The sequence below is a fragment of the Artemia sp. Qi Xiang Cuo genome, chromosome 3 (genome assembly GCF_049724085.1).
Source record: "Artemia sp. Qi Xiang Cuo chromosome 3, ASM4972408v1, whole genome shotgun sequence".
NCBI classification, from domain to species: domain Eukaryota; kingdom Metazoa; phylum Arthropoda; class Branchiopoda; order Anostraca; family Artemiidae; genus Artemia; species Artemia sp. Qi Xiang Cuo.
In genome coordinates, this window is record NC_142796.1 from 79,703,024 (window position 1) to 79,722,696 (window position 19,673).

General features: G+C 34.8%; 1 protein-coding gene across 4 annotated transcripts in view; it reads left to right on the forward strand.

Annotated features, from left to right (window-relative positions):
* The first annotated feature begins 1,002 nt into the window (after positions 1–1,002).
* LOC148954590 (queuosine-tRNA galactosyltransferase-like) overlaps positions 1,003–19,673 on the forward strand; it is a 56,501-nt gene continuing 37,830 nt past the window's right edge. For all 4 annotated transcript variants that reach the window (XM_089086616.1, XM_089086618.1, XM_089086617.1 and 1 more), the window contains exon 1: positions 1,003–1,114. The gene's annotated coding sequence lies outside the window, so the exon portion shown is untranslated. The remainder of the gene's footprint in view (positions 1,115–19,673) is intronic.

The window sequence follows — 19,673 nt, forward strand, 5'->3', positions numbered from 1 at the left end:
AGATAGCTATATTGTTAAAAATAGTTCAAAGATCATATAACAAAAATTCCAGTGTCAACAAAACCCCCCAGGGCCCCGGGGCAGGCGTTGTAAGTTATGCGCTAAGGGCATATGTAGCTCCCATTGAACGGATGCTCGTATAAACTTCAAAGAAGCCTGATTTTACTTGAAATTGAATGTTCTAGTTCAGTTTTAAAGAGTCAAAAGAGAATGGAGGGCACCTAGCCTCCCCCCCCACGCCCTTCATGAATATGAGAGAAGGAGGCGATACCCAAGCTCTTGTTTGTAGTGATTTTTGTCTGTTTTAATCTTGATTTGCATATTCAATTCTAGTTTCCCTCGTTATAAGGTTTATTTATTCATTTACCTTACTATCTATTGTATGTTTGTTTGCATTGATTGTTTATTTAATTTCTGTTCGTTTTAATTTTCATTAATGCTTCAATAGCAAAATATTTTTTTTCGTTCTAAGCTTGATTTTCGTAATTAATCTAAGCATTACTCGCTTTAAGATCTACTTATTCATATATATTATTACTTGTTGTATGTTTTTTCCCATGATTGTTTATTTAATTTCTGTTCGTTTTGGGTTTTATTTATTCTTTAATAGTAATTTCTGGTCGTTTTGTGTTTGAGTTTTAACAGGTATTTGTATCTGCTGAGCTTAAGTTTAAAATGACCTTTACTTTTCTTTTAACAACTTATTTTTAGGAAAGTTTTTTTTTTTTTTTTAATTAATAGTAAGAAGCGACCCTCAGTATGGCAATATGCCCCAGAAAAGTAACTTTTCAAAAGATGCTTGTATTGCCTTAACTTTTAGTAACTATGTGCCGTGGTTTGTTCTAGAGTTCTTTCTTTACTATAAACAATTCTGAAACGAAAACTAAAATAAATAAAATATATTTTTAATTACAAAAGGCACTAGATGTAGCAATTTTCTTTAAAACCAGCCATTGTACAGCTCTCTATGATTTTCCAGTGCCCAGCTAGCTGAGGAGAGAGAAAAAATCGGAAAGAAAAAAATAGATGCCGTATATGCAGAATATCCTGGTTTCAGCCAAATTTCTTGATTTTCAAGCCAATATAACTTCCTTGTTGTTCAAGCCAAGAGACGGTAAAATTTGTATATGGGGGTATTCTACAAGGCGGTTCTAATAGTTTACTTCCTATTTTGATCTGACTCATTTTTAGGAGTTATGGGTTATTTTAGTTTTTACTATGGGATGTGATCGTCTCCTACTAGGTTGCTAGCTACCGCTGCAACCCGGATAAACAACCTACTATAAATATTCATGCTATTTGTTAGAATAGCATGACTTCTTGCTTACTGCGAAGTGATTAGCAATTGCCATAAAATAGTAAAGTAGAATGGAGTTGCACTATGGACAAAATGTAGTTTGAATATGTATAGTTGAGTTTATATTCATCCATTGGGGGGGGGGATAAAGCAACTTTTCACTTTTATGCTTACACTTTCAGAGGCAACACTATAGCATTGCCTGTAGTAAAGTTTATTAGCTTCATTGTTTTATTATTTATTAATTTTTCCTAGAGGCATTTCAAATGGAAGGGGTGGTTGTGTAATCTTTGGAGGGGGCTCATTTGTTTGTAAATCTGAAGTTCTAGTGCACTTTTTGAGAGTAAAAAATGATCAGAGACAACTAGCCCCCCCCTCCATGCCCTCTTTTCCCCAATGGATCCAACAAAAATTTTGAGATCGCAATTTTGTTAAAAATAGTGCAAAGGCCAGATAACAAAATCTCCAGGGTCAACACAATCCACCAGGGCCTGGGGGCTAGTGTTGTAAGTTATCCCCAGGGGTATATATTAGTTTCATGGAAGGGATGGTCATATATAATTCTGATGGGGTTCATTCGATAGGAAATTGAAAGTTCTAGTGCCCTTTTTAAGAGTCAAGTAGAATAGGTCTATTGAATTCTGAGCCTCCTATGTACCAAACAGGTTTTTCTAGTAGTTACAGGTCATCACACTCTTTGCCAAGAGGGACGACGTAGTTTCAAAGTTCACTGTCTTTTTGGTGATAAGCTCAAAAAACCAGCACGTCTTGTTTCATTGTTATGCAATTATTTTTGTAATGAAAAGGGTAATTACTTCTTTAGTTTACGAGATTTGCGAATTTTTTGCGAAAAGATATTTGCGTAGACGCTTACAAGGGACATTGCTAGAAAGTATTCAATAGCTTAATTGAAAAGTAACGATAGAATAACATTGTGACTTGACCTAGCTTTACCTCGCCGATGTGGTCTGTATAATACGTAAGTAACGTTTGAAAAATATTGTCAATTTAAAACGAAATGGCTGAAAAGTGTTATGAGGGGGGGGGGGGGCATAGAGGGGGGAGTTGCACGAGGGTTCAGTTAAAGAGGATACAGTTGCACGGAGGGTTTCGGTTATACACGGGTTCAGTTAAAAGGGGGGTTCAGTTGCACGGGGGGTATCCCTTTTTTTTTCGTAAATCGGGCTCCCTGTTTTCAAAATCCCTTTTTCTTCTGAGGCTTGGAGCATTTGGTGACTAGATATACGGGGTTTCAGTTATACAGGGGTTCGGTTACATGGGATTGGTGGTTGTTATAATACACAAGTTCTATTTGAACAGTGTTGTGAGATCCCCTACCACACCCCCAAAGGACTCCGATTCCCCCATCCCGTGTATTAGCGAAGTTACTCTGTGCTCGTTATAATACACAAGCTTTAGTTTACGAGATTTGGGGACTTGAGTTGCACGAGAGTTCAGTTACATACGGATTCACTTACACGGAGGTTTAGTTAAATCTTCGTCTGAAAAATAGGAGTTCACACTTAAAAAATTTCCATTAAGAGCTATTTTTATGGAAATGCTTCATTTTTGAACCAAAACTATGCTTTTCTGACTGAAGATACACATTTGAATCAGAAAAGGTGAAAATGTACACATCTAAAACAGAAAAGTGTGTTTTGACTATATTTTCTATAATTTAGTCTGAAAAATAGGACTTCACACTTAAAAAGTTCTATTAAGAGCTTTTTTTATGGAAATGGTTCATTTTTGAACCGAAACTATGCTTTTATGACTTAAGATATACATTATAATCAGATAAATTTTTTTAAAATATTAAAAAATATTTTTCCAGTTTAGCTTTTTTTTTTTTATAAAAAAAATAAATTATTTTCAAATAAAAAGAATTTGGCCCCCCCCCATCTTTAGATAAGTTATCCGTAGCTCGTTACAAATGTGCAGACAGTCTTGTTTTTCAATCTAACTTAACTTTTAGGAATAGGACTTCATTCAAACAAGTAAATCGGCTTTATTTAAAATATATTAATTGCACAAAAAAGACTATTATTTTTCATTGTTTTTCCTTCCAGGTGCTAAGGCTTCCATCTCGCTTTCAGTTAGTTTTTTTCTAAGTATACGATAGTAACGATTATGCCATCTCCATACTTCATAGTAGCCATCATGAGTTATATAATAATCATCATCCAATTTAGGCTCCCGATCTAAAAAAAACAAAAACAATTCAAAATAGAACTAGATCTTAACTAACAATTGTTAGTGGTAGTGTTACAATTGTTACCATGTAGAACTACAGAATGATTTAAAACTGTATTAAAAGTTCAGAAACACATCTATACTATTTGCTAACAAACAGGAGTTCAGTTACATGGGGTCGATGGTCGTTATAATACAAAAGTTCTATTTGAATAGTGTTGTGAGATCCCCTACCACACCCCCAAAGGACTCCGACTTTTTTTTTACGCTTTTATTTCAGCCAATTGTGTTTAACAAAAAAAAAAAAATGGAATTATTTACTGATCTTCAGTTGTTGTGATTTTAAAAGTTCTGCTTTTGTTTCAGTCAATCGTGTATCTTCCCCAAAAAATACTTTTCAGACAATCAACTTCAGACTAACAAGAATTTTTTTTTTTAAATGAAGTGGAAAATTTTGATATTATTTTTGGAAAATAGAATTGATCAATAACTTATTTCATTTTCATTAATAAAATTCAGAATCAAAGTTGAACTTTTATTCTTCCAGGAAAATATTTGGAACAGAACTGTAAATTTTTTCATCTCTTTGAGAAAAATCTTAATTGAAGTGGAAAATTTTATATTATTTTATGAAAATAGAATTGATCAATAACTTATTTCATTTTCATTGAGAAAATTCAGAATCGAAGTTGAACTTTTTTAGTCTTCGCGATTTTTGTATTAACCATGAGTTTTGTAACAGCAAGCGAGCAAGCTATTAATTGGTTTTTAGAGTTTTTCGGTTACTATTGAGCCGTGTCGATCCTTACTTACAGTTCGTTACCACGAACACAATAAATTGTTTCAGCCAATCGTGTATCTCCCCCGAAAAAATACTTTTCAGACAATCAACTTCAGACTAACCAGATTTTTTTTTTAACTGAAGTGGAAAATTTTGATATTATTTTGGGAAAATAGAATTGATCAATAACCTATTTCATTTTCATTCAGAAAATTCAGAATCGAAGTTGAACTTTTCTTCTTCCGGGAAAATATTTGGAACAGAACTTTAAATTTTTTCATCTCCGTGAGAAAAATTTGAGTTTAAACTATTGAATTTTCTATAAATTTAAGTTAAAAAAGCTGCTCACCAAGTTTAGCGAAATAAAAACGTCTATTTGCAGCAATCCCCTTCATCTTCCAAATTGTAAGAAGGAACTGAACGTATATCATCCCATTCTTAAGGTATTTTATACCTTATATCTTTGAAATTAAGTCTCTCTTATCAGATTCAAACGCTTAATACCCACAAGCATATGCGGGTCAAATTTCATCTTAAAGTGACAACGTATCTGATAGAATAATTTAAGTCTTATGATCAATTTCATAAAACCTATAATTTTCACCTTTTTCTCCATTAAGCATCAATTACTTAAAGAAATTAATTCCACATTTTTGCAGATAGGAGCTTGAAACTTCCGAAGTAGGGTTATTGGTTTTTTAGAGTTTTTCGGTTACTATTGAGCCGTGTCAATCCTTACTTACAGTTCGTTACCACGAACACAATAAATTGTTCCAGCCAATCGTGTATCCCCCCCGAAAAAATACTTTTCAGACAATCAACTTCAGACTAACTTTTTTTTTGAAGGGGGGAGGGAGGGGATTTTTCCGTGGAGATGGAGGCCAGATTTACTGGCATTATTTCATCTTAAAGTGCCAACGTATCTGATAGAATAATTTAAGTCTTATGATCAATTTCATAAAACCTATAATTTTCACCTTTTTCTCCATTAAGCATCAATTACTTCAAGAAATTAATTCCACATTTTTGCAGATAGGAGCTTGAAACTTCCGAAGTAGGGTTATTGGTTTTTAGAGTTTCGGTAACTATTGACTCGTGTCACTCCTTACTTACAGTTCGTTAGCACAAACACAAAAAATGTTATCACTCTTAACATTTAAAACTTGACAAATACAAAACACATGTTCATAAAAACTATAATTTTCACCATTTTTCTCCATTAAGCATCAATTAATTCAAGAAATTAATTCCACATTTTTTGCAGATAGGAGGATGAAACTTCCGAAGTAGGGTTATTGGTTTTTAGAGTTTTTCGGTTACTATTGAGCCGTGTCAATCCTTACTTACAGTTCGTTACCACGAACACAATAAATTGTTTCAGCCAATCGTGTATCTCCCCCGAAAAAATACTTTTCAGACAATCAACTTCAGACTAACTTTTTTTTTTTGAAGGGGAGGGAGGGATTTTTCCGTGGAGATGGAGGCCAGATTTACTGGCATTATTTAGAAAACGATAATACAATAAATTAAAAAAAAGTTTTTTCAAATGAAAGTAAGGAGCAAAATTAAAACTTAGAACGAAGAGAATTTTTACGTATACGCCGGGGCCGCCCCCCCCTCCAGGGACCAATTGTGTTTTGATATTATTTTGGGAAAATAGAATTGATCAATAACTTATTTCATTTTCATTAAGAAAATTCAGAATCAAAGTTGAACTTTTCTTCTTCCAGGAAAATATTTGGAACAGAACTTTAAATTTTTTCATCTCTTTGAGAAAAATCTGAACTATTGAGCCGTGTCAATCCTTACTTACAGTTCGTTACCACGAACACAATAAATCTTTTCAGCCAAACGTGTATCTCCCCCGAACAAATACTTTTCAGACAATCAACTTCAGACTAACTTTTTTTTTTGAAGGGGGGAGGGAGGGATTTTTCCGTGGGGATGGAGGCCAGATTTACTGGCATTATTTCATCTTAAAGTGACAACGTATCTGATAGAATAATTTAAGTCTTATGATCAATTTCATAAAACCTATAATTTTCACCTTTTTCTCCATTAAGCATCAATTACTTCAAGACATTAATTCCACATTTTTGCAGATAGGAGCTTGAAACTTCCGAAGTAGGGTTATTGGTTTTTAGAGTTTCGGTAACTATTGACTCGAGTCACTCCTTACTTACAGTTCGTTAGCACAAACACAAAAAATGTTATCACTCTTAAAATTTAAATCTTGACAAATCCAAAACACCTGTGCATAAAACCTATTATTTTCAACATTTTTCTCCATTAAGCATCAATTACTTCAAGAAATTAATTCCACATTTTTGCAGATAGGAGCTTGAAACTTCCGAAGTAGGGTTATTGGTTTTTAGAGTTTTTCGGTTACTATTGAGCCGTGTCAATCCTTACTTACAGTTCGTTACCACGAACACAATAAATTGTTTCAGCCAATCGTGTATCTCCCCCTAAAAAATAATTTTCATACAACCAAATTCAGACTAACTTTTTTTTTTTTGAAGGGGGGAGGGAGGGATTTTTACGGGGAGATGGAGGCCAGATTTACTGTCATTATTTATAAAACGATAATAAAATAAATTAAAAAAATTTTTTTACAATTAAATTAATGATAAAAATTAAAAATTATAACGCATAGAATTATTACGGATATGCAGGGGTTCCCCCCCCCCCTCCAGGGACCCAGTATGTTTTTGTTATTAGTGTTGGTCACTATACTTTTTCAATAACTTATTTAATTTTCATTAATAAAATTAAGAATAAAAGTTGAACTTTTATTATTACTGGAAAATATTTGGAACAGAACTTTAAATTTTTTCATCTCTTTGAGAAAAATCTGAACTATTTAGCCGTGTCGATACTGACTAACCGGTCGTTACCACTAACACAAAAAATGGTGTCCGCCACGCGTGTATCTCCCCCGAAAAAATACTTTTCACACAATCACCGACACACTAACTTTTTTTTTTTGAAGGGGGGGGGGCGGGATTTTTCCGTGGAGATGGAGGCCAGATTTACTGGCATTATTTCATCTTAAAGTGCCAACGTATCTGATAGAATAATTTAAGTCTTATGATCAATTTCATAAAACCTATAATTTTCACCTTTTTCTCCATTAAGCATCAATTACTTCAAGAAATTAATTCCACATTTTTGCAGATAGGAGCTTGAAACTTCCGAAGTAGGGTTATTGGTTTTTAGAGTTTCGGTAACTATTGACTCGTGTCACTCCTTACTTACATTTCGTTAGCACAAACACAAAAAATGTTATCACTCTTAACATTTAAATCTTGACAAATCCATAACACCTTTTCATAAAAACTATAATTTTCAACATTTTTCTCCATTAAGCATCAATCACTTCAAGAAATTAATTCCACATTTTTGCAGATAGGAACATGAAACTTCCGAAGTAGGGTTATTGGTTTTTAGAGTTTTTCGGTATATTGTGAGCCGTGTAAATCCTTACGTCCCTGTCGGTAACAATAAAAACAATAATCTTTTCCTCCAATAGTTTATCTACCCCGAAAAAATTAATTAAAGTACAAACCATAACGAATAACTTTTTTTTTTTTTTTGAAGGGGGAGGGAGAGATTTTTACGGGGAGTTGGTGGTTATATTTAATGTCCTTATTTATAAAAAGATAAAAAAATAAATTAAAAAAAGTTTTTTAAAATGAAATTAAGTAGCAAAATTAAAACTTAGAACGAAGATACTTTTTACGTATACTTAGGGGATCCCCCCCCCCTCCAGGGACCCCAGGGACTGGGTCTATTATTTAGTGTGAAAAATAGGACTTCACACTTAAAAAGTTCTATTAATAGCTTTTTTTTACGCTTTTATTTCAGCCAATTGTGTTTTTGATATTATTTTGGGAAAATAGAATTGATCAATAACTTATTTCATTTTCATTAAGAAAATTCAGAATCAAAGTTGAACTTTTCTTCTTCCAGGAAAATATTTGGAACAGAACTTTAAATTTTTTCATCTCTTTGAGAAAAATCTTAACTATTGACCCGTGTCGATCCTTACTTACAGGTCGTTACCACTAACACAATAAATCGTTTCAGCCAATCGTGTATCCCCCCCTAAAGAATACTTGTCAGAAACTAAAAGACATTAAAAATTTTTTTTTTTTGAAGGGGGAGGGAGGGATTTTTACGGGGAGATGGAGGCCATATTTAATTGCATTATTTATAAAAATATAAATAAATAAATTAAAAAAATTTTTGTAAAATTAAATTTTTTATAAAAATTAAAAATTATACAGCCGTTACTTTTTAATGATCATCATGGGATCCCCCTCCCCCCGCCCGGGCCCCCCGGGACTATTTAGCGAATATATTGGGTAAAATAGGTCGTAAAAATTAAAAAGTTCGTTTAAGTGCTTTTTTTTTCCGGTTTTATTTAAGCCAATTTTGTTTTTGATATTATTTTGGGAAAATAGAATTGATCAATAACTTATTTCATTTTCATTAAGAAAATTCAGAATCAAAGTTGAACTTTTCTTCTTCCAGGAAAATATTTGGAACAGAACTTTAAATTTTTTCATCTCTTTGAGAAAAATCTGAACTATTGAGCCGTGTCGATCCTTACTTACAGTTCGTTACCACGAACACAATAAATTGTTTCAGCCAATCGTGTATCTCCCCGAAAAAATACTTTTCAGACAATCAACTTCAGACTAACTTTTTTTTTGAAGGGGGAGGGGGGGATTTTTCAGTGGAGATGGAGGCCAGATTTACTGTAATTATTTATAAAACTATAATGCAATAAATTAAAAAAAGTTTTTTAAACTGAAAGTAAGGAGCAAAATTAAAAAACTTAGAACGCATATAATTATTCCGTATACGAAGGGGATCCCCCCCCCCCTTTGGGATTAATCTAGGTTAACTTAGACGCGCGCGTCTAAGTATTATAAATTTTGTATTATAACGACCATCGACCCCATGTAACTGAACCCCTGTTTGTTAGCAAATAGTATAGATGTGTTTCTGAACTTTTAATACAGTTTTAAATCATTCTGTAGTTCTACATGGTAACAATTGTAACACTACCACTAACAATTGTTAGTTAAGATCTAGTTCTATTTTGAATTGTTTTTGTTTTTTTTTAGATCGGGAGCCTAAATTGGATGATGATTATTATATAACTCATGATGGCTACTATGAAGTATGGAGATGGCATAATCGTTACTATCGTATACTTAGAAAAAAACTAACTGAAAGCGAGATGGAAGCCTTAGCACCTGGAAGGAAAAACAATGAAAAATAATAGTCTTTTTTGTGCAATTAATATATTTTAAATAAAGCCGATTTACTTGTTTGAATGAAGTCCTATTCCTACAAGTTAAGTTAGATTGAAAATCAAGAATTTATGAGCATTTTTAACTAGCTAAGTCTATATTTGCTAACGCTGGGGGGGCCATTTTCTTTGATTTTGAAAATAATTTATTTTTTATAGAAAACTAAAATAGCTTCACGGGAATCATCTTTTAGCATATTTTTAAAAAATTTCTCTGATTATAATGTATATCTTCAGTAATAAAAGCATAGTTTAGGTTCAAAAATGAACCATTTCCATAAAAAAAGCTCTTAATAGAACTTTTTAAGTGTGAAGTCCTATTTTTCAGACTAAATTATAGAAAATATAGTCAAAACACACTTTTCTGTTTTAGATGTGTACATTTTCACCTTTTCTGATTCAAATGTGTATCTTCAGTCAGAAAAGCATAGTTTTGGTTCAAAAATGAACCACTTCCATAAAAATAGCTCTTAATAGAACTTTTTTAAGTGTGAACTCTTATTTTTCAGACGAAGATTTAACTAAACCTCCGTGTAAGTGAATCCGTATGTAACTGAACTCTCGTGCAACTCAAGTCCCCAAATCTCGTAAACTAAAGCTTGTGTATTATAACGACCACAGAGTAACTTCGCTAATACACGGGATGGGGGAATCGGAGTCCTTTGGGGGTGTGGTAGGGGATCTCACAACACTGTTCAAATAGAACTTGTGTATTATAACAACCACCAATCCCATGTAACCGAACCCCTGTATAACTGAAACCCCGTATATCTAGTCACCAAATGCTCCAAGCCTCAGAAGAAAAAGGGATTTTGAAAACAGGGAGCCCGATTTACGAAAAAAAAAGGGATACCCCCCGTGCAACTGAACCCCCCTTGTAACTGAACCCGTGTATAACCGAAACCCTCCGTGCAACTGTATCCCCTGTAACTGACCCCTCGTGCAACTCCCCCCGCTCTGCCACCCACCCCCCGCCGACCCCGTTTAAGCCATTTACTTTTAAATTTACAATATTTTTACAACGTTAATTACGTATTATAAAGACCACATCGGCGAGGTAAAGCTAGGTAAAGTCACAATTTCATTCTATCGTTACTTTTCAATTAAGCTATTGAATACTTTCTAGCAATGTCCCTTGTAAGCGTCTACGCAAATATCTTTTCGCAAAAAATTCGCAAATCTCGTAAACTAAAGAAGTAATTACCCTTTTCATTACAAAAATAATTGCATAACAATGAAACAAGACGTGCTGGTTTTTTGAGCTTATCACCAAAAAGGTAGTGAACTTTGAAACTACGTCGTCCCTCTTGGCAAAGAGTGTGTTGCTCTGTAACTACTAGAAAAACCTGTTTGGTACATAGGAGGCTCAGAATTCAATAGACCTATTCTACTGAGTCAAAAGTAATCAGACGGTAACTAGCCCCTGCCCAAACCCTTTTTTCCCAAATGCATCCAATTAAAATTTTCAGATAGCCATTTTGTTCAAAACAGTTCAAAGATCAGATAACAAAACTCCAGGGTTGACACCACCCCTCAGAGCCTGGGGCAAGTGTTTTATTTTGTACCCTGGGGGAATATGAGGATTTATGTAAGGGGTGGTCATATAAACTTCAGAGGGGGCTCATTTTATTGGAAATTGAAAGTTGTAGTTCTCTTTTTAAGAATCAAATGTTATCAGTGGGCATCTACCCCCCCCCTTATGCCCTCTTTTCCCCAAGTATATCTGATATGAATTTTGATACAGCCATTTTGTTTGAAATAGTCCAATGATCAGGTAACAAAAACATTGGGGTCTTTGATAACAAAACATATAACTATGTCTTTGGGGTTGACACAACCCCACAAAGCCTAGGATCAAGGATTGTAAGTTATTCCCCGGAGGCATATAAGGTTTTATGGAAGGGAATGGTTGTACAAACTTTGGAGGAGGCTCATTTAATTGGAAACTGAAAATACTAGGTACCCTTTTTCAGAGCCAAAAGTGATCAGAGGGCACCAGGCTCCCTTCACGTCCTCTTTTCCCTAATTGTATCTGATCAAAATTCGAAATAACCATTGTGTTCAATTTAATCCGAAGAATATATAACAATAAATTTGGGGCTGATAAAACCCCCAGAGCCCTGGGGCAAGGGTTGTAAGTTATACCCTCCTGGAGGTATGCAAGGTTTTTATGGAAAAGGTAGTTGTATAAACTTAGGGGGAGGCTCATTTGACTAGAAATTGGAAGTTCTATTTCCCTTTTGAAAAGTCGAATGTGATTGGAGGGCTAAAAGCCCCCACGCGGTCTTTTCCTCGAATGAATCTAACCTAACTTTTGAGATAGCCATTTTGTTCAAAATAGTCAACAGACTGTAAATCAATGCCTTCAAGATTGACAAAATCCCCAGAGCCTGGAACAAGGGATGTAAGTTATGCCTCAGGAGCATATTAGGTGTTTTTGGAAGTGGTGGTCATGTATAAACTTTGGAGAAAGCTTATTTGATTGAAAATTGAAAATTCTTGTTCCTTTTTTAAGAGTCAGAAGTGATTGGAGAGCAAATAGCTCCCCCAAGCTCCCATGACCTATTTTCCCTAAATATATCGGATTGAGATTTTGAGATAGCCATTTTGTTCAAAATAGTCCAAAGCTAAAAAACTATGGTTCTGGGTTTGAATCCCCTTGACCTCCAGCCCTCAGGGAAAGGATTATAAATTATGTTAGTTACCCATTGTTAACGTATTACGTTTTTATGGAAGGCGTGGTTGTATAAACTTTGGAGGAGGCTCATTCAATTGTAAATCGAAAATGATTTTGCTTTTTTTATGAGTCGAAAGTGATCAGAGGGTAATCTGTTCCCCCCCTCCCGTGTTTTTTCCCCAAATGCATCTGGTTAAAGCCCGAAATAGCCATTTTGTTGAAAATAGTTGAAAATTCAAATAACTAAAACTTAGGGGTTAAAATTTCCCCCATAGTCGCCAAGGCAAGGTTTGTAACTTTGGCAAGTTGCCCATTGCTAATTATAAGGTCTTTGTGGAAGGAGTGGTTGTATTAACTTTGGAGGGGCTCATTTGATTGGAAATTGAAACTTCTGTTTCTTTGTTAAGAGTCAAAAGGGATCAATGGGCAACCAGTACCCGCCCCCGCCCCCTTTTCCCCAAAAGTATCCAATCAAAATTCTGAGATGGCCATGTTGTTCAGAATAGTCCAAAGGCCAAATTACTACACTTCCAACATTGAACCGCCCTCCCAGCCTCTAGGGAAAGGGCTGTGAGTTATGCAAGTTGCTTATTGTTACTTTGATACTTTGTTTACTTTGATACTTCGTTTACTTTGATTCTTTCTTTACTTTGAAACTTTGTTTCTTTGATATTATTACTTTGATACTAGTTTTGATACTTCGATAAAACTTTGATGTTGAACAAAATTGGATTTTGAGATAGGGAATTTTTAAAAACCTGAAATCTTGGCAATAGAAAACGAACAGAAATGAATACAAAAAACTGAAAAAGGAGTTTATCAAAGAAAAGTCAAGGAAAAGTCAGAAGAAATAAAAATCTATAATAATTCAAACTCAAAATGGCCAGAAATTACTATTAAAGAATAAATGAGTAAACCTCAAATTGAATATTTAAATTAAGCTTGCATCGAACAAAAAAAAACCTTGTACTATTAGAGAATAAATAAGACCCAAAACAAACAGAAATTAGACAAACGATCATAGCAAACAAGCATACAACAGGTACTAATATAAATGGATAAATCAATCGTGAAAGTAGCTTAGATTTAATATGTAAATCATGCTTAAAACGAACAATTATCCCTACGAACAAGAGTTTGTCTACTGCCCGCTTCTCTAACTTGGAAACTATAAAGTCCACTGCGTCATTGGTGCTTTACTGAAAACTATATCTGTCTTCTACAGTCTTGGTAAGAACTAATAATTTACCGTTAGGGAAGGGGGCAGGTGCCAAACTTTTGTTTGTAGTTATTTTTGTTCGTTTTAAGCTTGATTTGAATATTCAATTTAATTTTTAATCGCTTTAAGATTTATTTCTTCATTTACAACTGTAAAAGAATGAAGCCTCTTGCAGCATCGGTGCTCTACTGAAAACTGTATGTGTCTTGAACAGTCTTGGAAAGGACCAATAAAATTAAGGTGAATATTTGATATAAAATGATATTAGTTACTGAATGCTCATCAGCTCAAGATTTTATTTCACTATAATTTTCGTTTTATTTTCTATGTTGTAATAAGTACACAAGAAAATATTTGTTATAAAATTTGTTTTAGCAAAGCGCCAAATACGCAGTAGGCTTTAGACTTTTACAACTAGGGAAACAGGCAATAGCCAAAATCTTGTTTGTAGTTACAGCTATATGTGTCTCGAACATTCCTGGAAAGAAATTAATAAAATTAAATTCAATATTTGATTTATAATGATATTAATTGCTGAAAGCTCATCAGTTCATTGTTTCATTATACTGTAATTTTCGTTTTATTTTCAACGTTGTAATAAGTACAAAAGAAAATGTTTGTAATGAAGTGCCAATGACGCAATTGGCTTTATACTTTTACCGTTGGGGAAGGGGACAGTAGCCAAACTTTTGTTTGTAGTGATTTTTGTTCGTTTTAAGCTTGATTTGCATGTTCAATTTAGCTTTTACTCGTTTCAAGATTTATTTATTTATTTATATTAGTACCTGTTATATATTTGTTTGCTACGATTGTTTATTTAATTTCTGTTCGTTTTGGGTTTTATTTATTCTTTAACAGTAAAATATTTTTGTCCGTTTTAAGCTTGATTTGCTTATTCAATCTAAATTTTGTTCAGTTTAAGACTTATTTATTCATTTATGTGGTACCTGTTGTATGTTTGTTTGCTACGATTGTTTATTTAGTTTCTGTTCGTTTTGGGTTTTATTTATTCTTTGATAGTTGCTTCTGGTCGTTTGGAGTTTGAATTATTATAGATTGTTTCTGCTGATCTTAAGTTTAATATGATCTTTACTTTTCTTTGTAAAACTTCTTTTTCGTAAAGTGTTTTTAAATAGCTCAGAAAGAGACAAGTAAATAATTATAATTGTTGTAAGGTAGTTTTCAGAATTTTGGTAACCATTTCTACCGGAAACAATAAGGAACAAGGTTTCATTTTAGGGGTTCCTTTCAGGGCTCAAAATAAAAATTGGCAAAGGAAATGATTAATGTATTTACAAAAAGCATAAAAAGATGGATTGAGTGGTGTCTTTACCTTCTACGTAGCTGAGTAATAGAAAAAACTCAAAGTTTAGCAATACATGCCTTCTTTGCTGTTTCTAAGCTTTAGAGATAGAGAAAGAATAGAGATGAGAGCTGAAAACTAAAATTCTGGGCATAATTACTACTACTACTAACAAATCACCGCAGCACCAAGCCGCCTGAGGCTAACACAGCTAACCACGTTCCTTCTCCATCCCAATCTATTCAGAGCCTCCCTCTTTACACCCTCCCAGGACGTTCCCATTTCCCTTAAATCTTTTTTCTTGACATTCTTCCATCCCAACCGCGGACGACCTGCTTTCCATTTAATCCTAGACGGTTAGCCGAAAGGATAATCCAAACTAGGGCAGTTTGCGTAGCGTCACCATATTGTAATAAGACCCTTGAGTGCCTTGTACGAAGTGCCTTGGTTAGGAAAAAACCCAAAAACAAAATAATGTATTGTGCCCACATCGCTCTTTACTTAGGCAACACTATTGCGCTGCCTGTTTTACATTCATACTTACAAATATTGGAGCATAAAAGCGAGGCAGCTCCAAATAGATAACTAATAGATAACTTAGCTGGTAAGAGGTTTTTTCAGTCTAAAAAGCCCACCTAAATAAACAAAACCCAGAAGAATGATCCATTTATCAGAATTCAGTGCAATTCTGTGTGGTTTACTAGGCTATAATTTTCTCTGGAAGCGCCCCTCCTCAATGCTACCCTACACTGTCGTTTGCTGTCAATGTTATAGTTAGGCAAACTCGTGAAACGTTCATCTTTATGCCACTGTGACGTTACGTAAGCCGGATTTACCTTTAGATAGGGATTGAAGAAAGAGCCTGTGACAAAGCGAAGGCCCCAAACCATCTCACAATACCGGAACAACCTGGGGTAGGTGACCCCTCTTTTTACATTACCACCCTAAAAAAAGAAGAAGAAAAAACACGTCCTTTGGATAAAGTGACTGTTTTAGATTTTATCAAAATGCCTTGAAAATAGTAAATTCACTGAACCCACGGTTTGAGAATTAATGTTTAAGTGCTACTATCCGTAATAAGTTAGTGTCACACTCGTACTCAAATGCATTTTGAGGCAGAAAACATGCATAGTGGGGAGAGGGATTCGAATGGAACCAAACAAAACAGAACAATTATGCTATTCACAAATGGAATGATGAGACAGCCTTTAAAAATCTCGAGACATCAGTGTGTCATAGCCAAAAACTTCTGTCTCTGCGCCAATGCCAGCCTGGTATCTTCTCTAATACATTATAAATCCAAATATCTGAGTTAAATGCAATGATTTTTTATGATTGTCTGCTTTACTGGAGAACAATATCTGTAGCACATGAAATTGGTTCATTTATTCAGAAACCATATAATACAATTCTAAATAAAGGTGAATGGGAAATGGGGTAAGTGTGCATAAGCTTTACTTGAGAGTTTCCTCCGCTTTTCTGCGTGTCTCTAACTTTAAAACTGTATAAGAAATGTCGGAATTATCACAAGAAACTAGTTTTTTGTCCAAAGTGAAATATGAAAAAGAAGGTTACAAAACTTAAAATCTATTGTCAGGATTCTATTTAGGTTACTATTTATATCAATATGGCAAGGATCAGAAGTTTTTGAATTCTGGTAGGTTCTTTTTGAAGTATATTTTGGAGGATAGTCTCAAGTAGATGGTGGTCTGTTGTTACTTTTACATGCCTGTCATATATGAAATGGTAGAAGTGCTTGCAACCGAAAACTATTGCATATAGCTCTTTATCCAGTTGTGAGTGTGTCTGTTCAGCTTTGCTAAGAGAGCATGACGCATGACATTACCATCTGGCTAGATATATGCTCCTAGACCATGTGACGAAGCATCCACGGTGATATCGATGGACTTGCATGAGTGGTCAGAGTATGCTAAGTTCGAAACTGTTGAATATTTGATGGTTTTCAAGACTTCGTCATGTTCCTTGGTCCATGTGAATTCTGTGGATTTGCTAAGTTCATGCAGGATTTTGTTCTGTTTTGATAAGTTTTGAACGTATTTTGCAAGGTAGTTTAACATTTCCATTTGTAGTTTAACATAAAAGTTCTTCTTGGTTTGATAGCGTAGGTGTGTTGTTGATGGCTTCGAGTTTATCAGCATCTGGCTGCATTCCTTGTTCACTAATAACATGTCCGAAATAGGTCACACTTGTCACACGAAAGTGACATTTCCATTTGTTGAATCTGATGCCTATTTCTCTGGCTTTTTCTAGTATAGCTGTCAATCGCTTATTATGTTCATCGAGGGTTGACACAAAAAATAGAAGATCATCAATGATGACAGTGAGATCATCTAGTCCCTCAAAAGCCTCTTCAATTCTTCTTAGGAACTCATCCTGGGCAGATATGATTCCAAACGGCATCCGTTTGAAATGGTATCTGCCAAAGATGCTGTTGAATGCGGTTAGGTCCGCAGATTCATCATCTAAGACTAGCGCTCAATACCCCGATCTTGTATCCAACTTGCTCAAGTGCTTTAATCTATGGAGTTTGGATGTTCCATCTTCCAGGTAGGGAATAGGGTAGAATGGTCTTTGGATTGATTTGTTCAAATCAACAGAGTCGATACGTATTCGTAGACTGCCGTTTTTTTTTATTCGGCGACCATCGAATTAACCCAGTCAGTTGGTTTGGAGATTTTTTCAGTTATACCTTGTTCTTCCATGCAATTAAGTTCTGCTTCTAGCTTTCCTTAAAGTGATGATGCAATTCTTCTTGCTGTGTATTCTGAAGAGACTGTATTGTCCTTCAGGTACAAAAGGCACTCTGCGTCTAGTTTTCCTATTCCTTGGAAAACATCTTTGTAGTTGCTTACTATATCATTCCCTTTTGTCCTGTCAAATGCACGTATGTTGTTGCAAGTGTTTTCCTCGACTTTACTGACATTCAGGACAAGTTTCAGTATGTTTAGATCAATGCTTGACTGGAATCCAAGAATTCACACTGAGTCAGTCCCAACAATAAAGACTGCTAAGATTTCAGCTCTACTTGATTTGTGCTTGCATCTCAGCTGGCATACGCCTCTAATAGGAATTTCGGATCCATAGTAGCTAGTGAGTTTCTGAGTACTTTGTTACAGTGATGACGGATGTGGTAAGGCGCCAAAATACTTGGCAGGTAAAATGTTTGCTTGTGCTCCTGTGTCAACTTTGAATTTCATAGGTAGGGGTTGGTTCACTTCCAATGTAATAAGAGTCTCGTCCCTGTCCTTATGGGTTTTGTTTTCTATGGCATATATGAAGACATTGTCATCTTTATCACTGTTGTCAGTTGGGCTCTCGTTATATTCAGTCACATCATTAACTGATTTGTTGCTTTTGCACACACGTGTAAAGTGACTTAGCTTTTTGCACTTTGCGCAGGTTTTGCCCTTTGCAGGATAAATGTGGCTAGGGCAGTATGTACCTCCACAGAAATAGCACTCCTTAGTTTTTCCGGACGATACAGATGCATCTTCGTATTTCCTGACTGGATATTTGCACCTCTGGATAGCATCAATCGATTTCTTTATTCGATGTGGTTCTTGTTGTTTGAATGTTCTTAGCTGTGCGTGGGTTGTTTGGTAGGAACGACATTTAATAACAGCTAGTACCAATATTAGAGTGTCACCTTCTAGAAGAAGTATCTCTCTCATTCTCGGGTCTCTGTTGTCACTTATTATTTTGTCTAGAATCATTTCATCAGCACTAGTATAGTTACAAGCTTTCACCATAATTTTCAGTTTTGTGATGTATTTTCTATACTTTCTCCTTGACATTGGTCACGTTTACGGAAAACGTGTCAGGCAAACACACTGTTGGTGACTGGTGCAACATATTCGTGGAATTTCTGCAGGTCAGTGTCTATGTTGTTTGTTTCTGCAACAGTGAGCGGAAAAGTGTTGGATATCCGGTGTTCTTTTTCTCCTGCCCAAATGAGCCTACCTGCCCAAAGGTAGGCAAATTTGCTTTCCGGTGTCTTTCCAGACAGGGGTCCCAGAAACATGAGTTTTATTTGTTGTTCAAAACGTTTCCATTCATCAGCGAGGGAAGCCGAATCCCAATCAATACTTGATGGCTTCGTTTCCATCTTCTGACACCATGCAGTGTTCTACCAGATAATTAGTGCACTAAACCCAGGCATCTAGAGCAAAAAGCATATTAAGCAACTGCAAGCATATACGAGCACTAGAACCATAAGCACAGCAATCATGTATTATATTACATAATATATATATATATATATATATATATATATATATATATATATATATATATATATATATATATATATATATATATATATATATATATATATATATATATATATATATATATATATATATATATATATATAGGACCGGGCCGAGTGCCAGGGCCAGGTCTCGCCGCTGAGCCCCGGCACTCGGGTCATGGCAGGCTTCTATATATGGATTCTCATTGTCGCTTGTCTTCTAAACGCAGACAATTTGAACTTTTCTTGATGCCATGACATCCAAATGGACCTTAAATTAGAAGTAGTGTCTTTGTAAAATTATATTTGTTGTTACTGTACTTTCAACTTTTACCTCAGCTTGTCTTTTGTCATTATGAAAGACATATTGCTGAAGCTTTTTTCTTTAAATTGTTCAGGTGGTGGGACAAAAAACTTCTTCTTTTGCCTCGGCTTGTCTTTTGTCATTATCAAAGACATATCGCCGAACCTTTGTTTCTTTTAATTGTTCAGGTGGTGGGACACAAACTTCTTTTTCTGTTGGAGATTTATCTAGTCCAGGTTTTTGATTTTTACCAATCATCCAATCATCATCACTGTCATTTTCAATTTTTACGCGTTTTGATTCTCT